At 42.7% G+C, this 8,915-nt stretch overlaps 1 long non-coding RNA gene across 1 annotated transcript; it reads right to left on the bottom strand.

Annotated features, from left to right (window-relative positions):
* Positions 1-2,241: 2,241 nt before the first annotated feature.
* On the bottom strand, positions 2,242-8,854 carry LOC121141961. The gene is made up of 2 exons (XR_005878947.1): positions 8,461-8,854; positions 2,242-2,389 (listed from the first exon to the last, which is right to left on the bottom strand). It is a non-coding gene; the product is annotated as an uncharacterized LOC121141961 (long non-coding RNA).
* Between the last annotated feature and the right edge of the window lie 61 nt (positions 8,855-8,915).

Here is an 8,915-nt window from a genome sequence, read left to right as displayed (position 1 = left end):
ATCTCAATTATGGAGGCAGAAAAATTCAGATAGATGAAAGAGTAGATAAAAATGTGAAAAGCTAAAGTGGCTCACTGACATTTTAGAAACAAAATTAACATAATTCTTTTAGTTCACTGGCTGTCCTCAGATCCTGGGAGTGTAAAGAAATCAGCTGTCAAGGAAGCGGAAATAGGGTTGCATGAGGTTGTCAAATGGGACCTTTTGCAAAGTTACAATGCAAAGTTGAAGTTTTTTAGAATTATCTGGCCCAGTGGGTAAAGATACTTGCTACTTCTCCTGATGATCTGGTTTTGATCTTAGAGTTCCTCATCATGGAAGAAGAAGGGGGTCTGGACACTCAGCATGAGAAGGATTTCTAGGGACAGCAAAGCAATCTTCAAATAGCATCCAGTTTACTGAAAATAAAGGAGGGAACACAGCTCTGGAGAGTTAAGACCCTTCTTTGGTGTGTGCTGGTTAATATCTCTGCCATTGTGACAAAATATCCAAGAATGACTAAAAGAGGACCTATTTTAGCTCCCACCATGGTCACCTGGTAATCTCTTTCTAGACTTGTGGTGAGACAGCACATCATGGTCAAAGGGCACAGTGGAGTGAGGCTGGTCACCCCACAGTTTTCAGAAAGCAGTTTCCTCTAACTAGCCTCACTTCCTAATAACCAAATCAGCTGTGAACATTAACAAGTTTTATGCGCCCCCACCCCCATAATAAGTTCCTCTGCTGAAGCAGAAAGCCTGATCAAGTCACATTGAAAAAGTGTAGCAAGAGGTTTATTTGAGCAAAGCAACTCCTGGGTGTGTGTGTGGGGGGGGGTTTTCCAGTGCCAGAGATTGAGGCTGGAGATTCTGCACTTCCAAACTAAATCAGGGAGACTGTATAGGTTGTAGGCAAGGGGTGATAACGTGTCTGCCATGAGCTGGGTTTGTACCCAAAGATGGTCAAAAGTTGAACACTTTAAGCAGTGAGGTGACTTGGGCAGCTGGCAGCTTTGGGGAGGAAGCTACAATGACCGCCAAAAGTGTGGAACTGGGTTTTTTGATGCCTTTCCTTTGTTTGGAGACTCTCTGAGCAGGCAGGGTTTGGAGAGAGAGAGAGACAGAGACAGAGACAGACAGAGAGACAGAGACAGACAGAGACAGACAGACACAAAGACACAGACAGAGAGACAGAGACAGACAGACAGACAAGAATGGTGCTTTCCAGAATCATGCAGGAGTGAGCTGGAGGTTCCAAAAAAACAAACATATGAATATATTCACCCAATAATGAACTTAATACACTATCTAATCACCTGGCAATAGTATCACCAGCCAGGGACCAGGCCTCCAACACAGGATTGGGGAGCTTCATACCTAAACAACATAGTTCAAACTACCCAAAACTCTGAGACGAATTTTCTCTCTGATTGGGGAAGTAAGAGAGACCCTAGCCACTTATTTGAATAAAGTAGTGGTATTTAATGAATCTACCTTTCATTTACTGAGCACTTACTAAGGTCAAGGCCAACAAGAGTTAATATTGCTCCAAACTGAAAATTCTATTATGAAATTAATTCTGTCTTACCCAAGTGTGACTAAATCTCATGCCTAATATCTTCACATCATTATACTGGTGGGTATAAACATCCTTATAATTAACTATAAATTAATTACCTTGCTTTCCCCACCTAAATAACCTTGGACTTTGCTGTAAAGTGGGGCAGACTCCTTCCTATTAGCTTGGATATTGCTTCTGTTCTATAATCTTTTGTGAGTTTACCTTTTGCCCTGGGGAAACAAGACCATAATGTGGCCGTTAGTATAAGGACAGAAAAACAAAGGGCTCCAAGTTAGTATCGGAAGAAAAAAGGAGATGGGGAAATAGTACCACCCTGGAGAGTATGAGCTGCTCTCTGGACCCCATCCTGCTCCCAAGCACCAGAGTTTCACATCTTAGTTTTATGAGTCTGGATCTAAAGTTGTTTCCCTGGGCTTCGGTTCCACAGAAATGAGAAAGGAGACAGCATGTTACCCAGGCGCTGTGGTCAGAACTCACTGTGGGTGAGAGTGGTCTAGAGGCCTCTAGGAAGACCTGCTTAGCCATCACCAGCCAAAGCATGTGTCACCACTTGAGAGCCTTTCAAAAGGCTTCCTGCATCTGTCTTTCTGCCTCAGCCTCCAACTCAAAGCCTAAATCAATATTTGTTCAAGTGCAGCGTGTAGAGAGTGGAAGCAATGGGCAGAGGACCCAGGAGAAACCTTCACTTTAAGTAAGTCCTTTATTCTGCTCACTGGGAAGGTTTGTTCCCGAGAAAGAGGGCCTTGAAGCTCTTCCTTATGCTTTCATACCCAGGTCACACAGCCCACCAGGAAGTCAATCGAATGGATTCAAAGCAGCATTTTATAATCTGGATCATGAAGAGAGTAGGAAACTTCAGTATGTTTGTACATAGTATGCATATTGTCATGAAACTCATGTGCGCGCGCACACACACACACACACACACACACACACACACACACACACACACACACACGCACGCACGTACTCACACGCTTTTCCATGGTGCACAGTTAAAAATGCTTGAGAAACACTGATCAAAGGGACTCTACTACTGACTTGAGCCACACACAGTACTCCATAAGGAACATTTATTAAGTGAACAGACAAATGCTATTTGTGTTTGGTTGGTTTTTTGGTTTTTTTTTAGTTTGTTTGTTTTTTGAAGGGGCAAGAAGGTGTTGAGACAGGATCTCACTATGTAACCCTAGCTGTCCTGGAATTCACTCTATAGACCAGGCTGGCCTTGAACTCACAGTCTTTCAGTGCCATCACACCCAGCCTGTTTTTTTATGTAATAAAATAGAACAACAAAAACATATTAGTGTTTTAAAATCTCAAAACTAGGCCAGGCATGGTAGCACATACTTTTAATCTCAGTACTTGGTAGGGAGACAAAGGCTGGTGGATTTCTATGAATTTCAGAATAGCCAGAGCTACATAGAAAGATTCTGTCTAAAAAAAAAAATCAACCAGTTAAAACAAAACAAAATACCCAATAAATCAAACAATAATGAAACAAAGCCAAAAAACAAAATGAGACAAGGACAACAAAAAAACCAAAATTCCAAAATCCCAAAAGCTCAAAGCCTTTCCCCCCTGTGTGCCATCACCTGGCAGATCTGTGTTCTCAACGCTTCCCCTACCCAACTTGGTTGCTTTTTGGTACCTAGTCTGTAGCTCACATGAGATGTGTATTAGGACTTTGCTCTCTGAGGGCAGGGAGTAAAGGTCCTTTTTTAGAGCTGGGGTTGAGAAGGAGAAAGTATTTTCATTCAGTTTTACTTTCACATTAAAAACACTGAGGGCTACAGAGATGGCTCAGTGGTTCAGAGCATTGGTCTCTTTTACAGACGACTCAGGTTCAGTTCCCAGCACCCACTTGATGGCTCACAACCATCAAAACTCCAGTTTCAGGGATCTTACTCTCTCTTCTGACTCTGAGAGCACCAGGCATGAAGGTGATACACAGACCTACAAGCAGGCAAGACACATACACAAAATCAAAAGATAAATAAATCATCAACAAAAACATTGGAACTGGCCAGATGTGGTGATGCTTGTCATTATCCCATCATTCAGAAGCAGAGGCAGGAGGACTGCCAAGTTTGAGACTCATTTGGTCTACATAGCTAATTACAGGACAGCCAAGGCTATAAAGAAGGACCCTACCTCAAAATAACAAAGACAAAATAAAGAAAAAAAATAAAAACACCCCTTTCTGGCCTCGTTTTGTACAGACACATATTAACTACAATCTACGTAATCATTTGGAACCAGATAGAGCCACAGATGAGCCTCTATGAAGACAGAACAAGTTTTTTAGTTGGTGCATTTGGCTGTCACAGACTGTTGTTTTTTTTTGTTTGTTTGTTTTGTTTTTTTGTTTTTGGTTTTTGGTTTTTACAAGACAGGGTTTCTCTGTATTGTTTTGGAGGCTATTGGTCCAGCCTGGCCTCGAACTCACAGAGATCCGCCTGCCTCTGCCTCCCGAGTGCTGGGATTAAAGGTGTGTGCCACCACTATCCTGCCAGTGTGTAATGTTTAGATCAATTTAAACACTAATTTTGTCTTTATGGCAAAGCATTCAAAATATTTTCTAGAAGCTGATGTCACAGGTTAGCTTTGAATTCCCTGCGTAAATCAGACTGGCCTGGAACTTGAGATTATTATTATATGAACCTTACTGTGAGAAATCACACAGGAACCCCTTGCACCTATATCCTCTTAAAACACTTTCTCCTGTATATATGTAGTGTGTGTGTGTGCATGGGTGTGTTTTCATGTGTATGTAGATGCACGTGAATATGCATGCCTATGGGTGTGAAGGCCAGAGATCAACCATTCTCCACTTGATTTTCTGACAGCGTCTCCCACAGCACCTGGAGGTAGGCTCTCCCACTAGTCCAGCTTGCCCCTCTGCCTCGGGAATCCCATCTGTGCTCCCAAGAGCTGGGTTCACAGAGAGGCCACATGCTCACCCAGCTTTCGTGTGGGTTCAGGGATCTGAACTCCACTTCTGACCTCTGGGTGGCAAGCGCTGTCTTCTCAGCACTTCTTGTTGCTGCCTATCTGTCTCTCGGTTTACTGATCAACGTTTTCCCACTCCCTTTCCTCTCCTCAGACTCGGTGTCCACCATTGTACTCCCAATTTCCATCATCCTGTTGCAAATGACAGAATTTCTTTTTTTTTTTTTTGGTTGTTATTTTGTTTTTTCAAACAGGGACTTTATATGCAGCCCTGGATATCCTGCAACTTACTATGCACACCAGGATAGCCTTGAACTCAGAGATCCTCCTGCTTCTGCCTCCTCAGAGTGCTGGAACTAAAGGTGTGCACCATGTCTGTCCTGATAGGATTTCATTTTTCATGGCTGAATAGCATTCCACTGTTATACACACTCACTTCTGTCATAGTTGCTCTTTAAGTACATATTCTGCTGTTTGGCTTTTTGGTGCTACAGACCCCCACCCCATTCTTTGCATATCTTTTCCCATCATACAGCATTACTCAATACATAATAATGCTGTTACCTCTGTCAACACAAGACCCGGCTCTCACTTCAAAGGAAAAATGAGTTTAGTTTTGAACCGAATATGAGTGGCCATGGCCCAAGGAGTGAAGATTCTAATTGTCCCAAATAACACATTCCTCTGAAAACAACTCTGTGATATTTTTATAGTTATAGAACAATAACAACAAATAATAAATGAAGGCATCTTTTACAAATACAGTGGTGGAAACAAATAGGTGGTAACAGTGGAATTTTTAATTAATTCACATTATTTTAAAATTCTTTTCTGAGTATTTACTTTGTCTTTATGTGTCTTGAGTGTTTTTGTCTGCATGTATGCATATACCACCTGAGTGTCTGGTGCCAGAGAAATTTAGAAGACAGATCTTCTAGAGATAGGAGATTGAGAGTCCCTTGTGAGTGCTGAGTGCTGAGAACTGAGCTAGGGTTCTCGACAGAGCAATAAGTGTCCTCAACCACTGAGCCACATCTTCAGCCCCATTTTATTTATTTATTTTTTTTAAATATTTATTTATTGTGTATACAGTCTTCTGCCTGCATGCCAGCAGAGGGCACCAGATCTCATTCAAGGTGGTTGTGAGCCACCATGTGGTTGCTGGGAATTGAACTCAGGACCTCTGGAAGAACAGTCAGTGCTCTTAACTGCCGAGCCATCTCTCCAGCCCATCCAGCCCCATTTTAAAAAATGTAATGTTTATGGTGTTTTGCCTGCATGTATGTCTGTGTGCCAACTTCATGTCTGGTACAGATAGAGGAGGTCATAAGAGGGCACTGGATCCTCCAGAAATGGAGTCACAGTTGGGTGTGAACCTCTGTGTAGGCAGATGCTGGGAATCAAACAAGGGTTCTCCAGAGGAAGGACAGTCAGTGCTCTTAGCAGCTGAACCAACTCTCACCCAAGGAGTAGAATTTTAACCTGACACTAGTCTCTACTCAGAGTGGAGCTGCGCTCTGACTGGTCTTCTGCCTCCCATGATAAGTTTCTCTGCTGATGCTGTAAGCCAGATCAAGTTCAATTGAAAAAGTATAAGAGGTTTATTTGAGCAAAGCAACTCCCAGGTGGTTTCTCCAGTCCCAGAGATTGAGGCCAGAGGAACTGCACCCACAAATAAAAGCAGGGAGACAGTATAGGTTGTGGACAAGGGGAGATGATGTAGTAGCTTCCAAGAATGTGGAACTGGGCATTGTGGAGTCTTTCCTTTGTTTGGAGACTCTTTGAGTGGACCAGGTTTGGAGACAGAGGAAGGGAGGGAGGGAGGGAGACATCGAGCAAGAGTAAGGAACTGGGCTTTCCAGATCCTGCAGGGTTGAGCTGGAGGTTCCAACCACTCTCCAATGGAATGTCTTGTTCCTCTCCATGAGTTCAAATCCTACCTAGTTCTGTAGACATCTTCCAAGTCTGCCTCACCCAATACACCCTGTAAACTGCCTCCACCTATGCTGACCTAGAGTCTACAATGTGCCAGTCATTTTCAGTAACTTTTTCTCCCCAAGACAGGGTCTTTCTGTATAGCCCTGGCTGTCCTGCAACTCCATCAAGATCCGAAGTACGATCCCAATTGGTCTTATCAATAAGAACCGGAGTCAGTTATAAGGGAGTGAAAGCTGAAAGATCACAGAAGGAAAGCAGTCAGCCACTACAGTTCTTAACCTACAAAATCTCAGACTTAAAGGGCCAAAAATCCTGTCTCTGCCCTGCCTTATCACTTCCTGTCTCCTCTGTATAGACCTCTACACCTCTATGGTAAACTAGTAGCTAGCTCCACCCTCTAATCTCCAGACAAGCTTTGTCAGAACACAAAATATCTCACAACAGAGATCTGACTGCCTCTGCCTCCTGAGTCCTGGGATCAAAGGTCTGAGCAGCCACATTCAGTTTCAGTAGCTTTTTACCTGCCTTAGCTTATTAAATCCACAGAAAGGAAAGCTCAAGGCTTAAGGCAGTTGAGAATTCCAGCATTTGGACCCTCCAAGCTTTAAGCTATTAACCCCCAAACTCAAACTCAAGGTTATGGGAATTTTTTTTTTCCTTCAGCATGCTGAAATTAAAGGTGTGTGCCACCAAGCCTGGTTTCAGTAAATTTTGTGAAAATTCTAGTACATGTGACATTATGTCTATGCACACTTTTTGAGGAACTGTAAGAATTCCTTTGTTGGCTTTTATTTTAAAAGCATTTTGTGGAAGGTTGACTTTTGAAAATGGATAGTTTAAATAAAAATTACCCAACCATGTTTAGTCTCCCCCACATCCCCACCCCAGACATTCTTACTATGTAGCTCTGGCTATCCTGGAACTCATTATGTAGACTAGGCTGGCCTTGAACTCACAAAGAGCCACTTGCCTCTCCCTTCCAAATGCTGGGATTAAAGGCATTGAACATTACACATGGCTAACCAAATCATTTTTCATTGTAAGCTTGTAAGCTACTGAGCCTCCTGAAGTGGGAAGAGAGAAAACTATTAGTAATGATAACAAGGCAATCAATGTTTGTATGGAATAGGAGGCAAAGGAAAATTGTTTCTTAGTATAAATAGGCTTTATAACAAAGAAGAATGAATTCACATTTATTTTCTTAAAGTTTCAGGGGAGGAGGAGCCTGCAAATCTCCAGTCAAAAGGATTAATAAAGGATTTAATTGCATCGAGTCCCCTGTCACTAATAAAGGCATCAAAAGAAAAAAATGACTTCCTCTTTGGTGTTTACATTATTGTTTCATGTTAATTAATATAAAACTATTATTTGTAGCTGGGCAGTGGTGGAGTGAAGCTTTGGTCCTATCACTTAGAAGGCAGAGGCAGGCAGATCTCTGTTATGAGATATTTTGTTTGTGTTCTGACAAAGGCTTAAAAATGGTGAGCAACTTAATGCCTGGTTTATTGTTTGAATTTCAAAGAGATCCCTTAATGGCTAGCGCAAGAAGTTGATCTTCTAAAAATTTACAGTGGTGCTCCAGATTATAAAGTTATTATATATTTTGGGAGTGGTACATTTTGGACACGAGTACGTTATAAAGGGACCAGCAGTTAGCAAATCCTAAATACTTGTTGCATTTTTAGAACAGATAAACCAAAGGCCGAAGCGGTGGAGGCTGAGAAGTAGCACTTTTTAAGACATTTCCAGGGCCCTAAGGACTCTACCAGGGAGTCCTTTATCTGTAATCCTTTTGTGGTCTAGGACACACTCTCCTTGTAAATTCTTTGTAAATTTATCTCAGGCTGGACAGTAAATTACAGATAGGAAGAAAAGGGTGTGAATGTTTGCAGTTTTAACGGAACTCCTTTTATTTGCTATGCATTGCAACAATCCTCTAACAGCAACAATGGCGATAAACATACTAGTTAATCTACAATCTTATCATAGGTTTCTATTTTCCCCTCTCACCGGCTCATTTTATTAAGCGTGGGAAGCTCTTTGCTGGGCTCAAGTGCTGCCTGTGAAGATCTTCTTTTTAAAAAAACCTGCATTTTACATAAAAGTACTTCCTTTGTAAAGCATTTCGAGGCTGCAAAACACGATATGGTTTCAGCGGAGACCAAAACCTGCATTTCACCGCCTGCAGGAACGTTTTAGAGTAAAGGCTAACACTTCTGACCTTGAATGGCGTGGCCGACGGTCGGTCACAGTTGGGGGGGAGGGCGACCCGCCAGCTGCGGCGACACCGCGGGGGAGGGGCGCGGTGGAGAAAGGCCTAGCCAATCGCGGGCGCCCTCCCGACACCTGCCGCCTTGGCGCCTTTTCCCTTGAACGCCGCGGGCACGCACTAGCTGCGCGAGCGTCTCGCTTCCAGTGGTTTTTTTTTTTTTTGCTTGCAGCGAGCACCTCGGTAGGTGTACGTG

The sequence above is a fragment of the Mesocricetus auratus genome, unplaced genomic scaffold (assembly GCF_017639785.1).
Source record: "Mesocricetus auratus isolate SY011 unplaced genomic scaffold, BCM_Maur_2.0 Super-Scaffold_100008, whole genome shotgun sequence".
In the NCBI taxonomy this organism is placed as follows: domain Eukaryota; kingdom Metazoa; phylum Chordata; class Mammalia; order Rodentia; family Cricetidae; genus Mesocricetus; species Mesocricetus auratus.
This window is presented reverse-complemented; position numbering and strand designations above follow the sequence as displayed.